Below are 2,500 nucleotides of genomic sequence, written 5' to 3' on the forward strand. Positions count from 1 at the left end.
TTGGGTTAGTTCTCTTGCTTGAGGGTACACTCGGGTACGCTATTCTATGTGACTTCTTTTTCTTTTTTATTGTTAAAGTTTTTATAGTTTATATAGGAAATATTTATTTTGATGATGTTGCTATTCTTAAAATATTTTATTTTTCCTCTTTTACTTTACTCGCCGAGATATTTTCCCTGTTGGGGCCCCTGGACTTATAGCATCCTGCTTTTCCAACTAGGGTTGTAGCTTAGCAAGTAATATATATATATATATATATATATATATATATATATATATATATATGTATATATATATATATATGCATATATATATATATATATATATATATATATATATATATATATATATATATATATATATACAGTACATATATATATATATATTATATAGTATGTATGTATATTTGATCAGAATGATCATATACAAAGCAAAAAGGTTTAACTTTTCTGTTACATAGTGAGGCATGAATTGCTTTATTAAGATGCACATCTCTTCTTAATATAATTAGTATAAGCTGAAGTATGATATACGTCCATCAATGAATGTCGAATAAAATCAACTATCTTTATCTATGGACGTTTCGCTCGTCCATGACCTTGACCTTTGACCATCCAAAATTTAATTTTTTCCAGCTTTTTACACGAGTTAAAAATCCCCGCAAGTTTCATTGCTTTGCGATTAAAATTTTGGCCGTATGGTTGGTGACTGGAATTTGACCTTTTGCTTGACCTTGATCGTAGATTCGACCTTGAACTTCGACCTTAACATGTATTAATTGGCGTGGAATTTCATACTCAAATATGAAGTCTGTGTGATAACGATGTCCAAATTTATGGTTGATTACGTGAATTTGGCTTTTTGCTTGACCGCAATTTTCACCTTTGACCTTGATCTTCCAAAATTTAACCATTTTACCTAATAGTTAACCCCTGCAAGTTTCATTACTCTAAGGTTAAAATTGTGGTCAGGAAGCTGTTCACAAACAAACACACACAAACAAACAGCGGGTAAAACATAACCTCCTTCCAACATCGTGTGCTGAGGTAATCAACTTTGTCAAATGTGTGAACCTAAGAACTGAGAATTTGTCATATTTGTGCGTATGGACAGAGATTTGGTCAAATATCTGTAGCTATGAATAGTGATTTGGCTTTAAATTTGTACATATGAACTAAACATTTATCAAATATTTTTACATCTCAATTGAGAAATGGTCAAATATTTCTACATCTCAATTGAGAAATGGTAAAATATTTCTCCATCTCAATTGAGAAATGGTCAAATATTTCTACATAACTGAGAAATTGTTAAATATTTCTACATATCAATAGAGAAATGGTCAAATATTTTTACATACTAAGAAATGGTCAAATATTTTTATATCTCAATTGAGAAATGGTCAAATATTTTTACATCTCAATTGAGAAATGGTCAAATATTTTTACATCTCAATTGAGAAATAATCAAATATTTTTACATCTCAATTGAGAAATGGTCAAATATTTCCACTTAACTGAGAAATTGTCAAATATTTCTACATAATTGAGAAATGGTCAAATATTTCTACATAATTGAAAAATGGTCAAATATTTCTACATAATTGAAAAATGGTCAAATATTTCTACATAATTGAAAAATGGTCAAATATTTCTACATAATTGAAAAATGGTCAAATATTTCTACACAATTGAAAAATGGTCAAATATTTCTACATTACTAAGAAATAGTCAAATATTTCTACATAACTAAGAAATGGTCAAATATTTCTACATATCAGCTGAGAAATGGTCATATTTCTAGCTGTCAACTGGGAAATGATAAAATATTTGTACCTAATAACTGAAATTGTTAATCATTGGTTTATGAACCGAGAAATGATCAAATATTTGTATCTATACACTAAGAAATTGTCAAATATTTGTACCTATGCACTAAGAAATGGTTAAATGTGTGCATATATGTACTAAGGTATGTTCAAATGTGTACATATGCGCTTATGAGTGGTCAAATACTAGTAGTACACTAGTATATAAACAATGTATGCATATAAATTCGTAAACATATGAATGTGTATATCACCATATTAATAAAAGACACTATATTATAACTGGAACAAAAAGCAAAAAATTTTCATAGCTCTTACGGTAAAAGACTGTCAGAAAAAAACCCAACATGTGCTAATGTATTTCTTTCCCCTGTGAATATCTCTTATGCATGGCTGACTGACAGGAGGAGGGAGGGGGAGGGGAAGGGGGAGGAGGAGGAGGAGGAGGAGGAGGGAAACTGCCCCCCAAAAATACTGCTGGGAATTCTAGCCTTGGAAATATTTCTCCCCAGATTAACTCCATTTACATTTGTGGAAATATCTTTTATTCTTTGACGCGTCTAGAGAAATGTTTCTTGAGATTCTTTTAAGCGGTTTTATCGTCTTTTTAGGATAAAGGGGTTAAATTCTGCTGGGTCATGTTTTGAGAACTTTCTTTTCTGTTTTTAAATC

The sequence above is a fragment of the Palaemon carinicauda genome, chromosome 32 (genome assembly GCF_036898095.1).
Source record: "Palaemon carinicauda isolate YSFRI2023 chromosome 32, ASM3689809v2, whole genome shotgun sequence".
Lineage (NCBI taxonomy): Eukaryota > Metazoa > Arthropoda > Malacostraca > Decapoda > Palaemonidae > Palaemon > Palaemon carinicauda.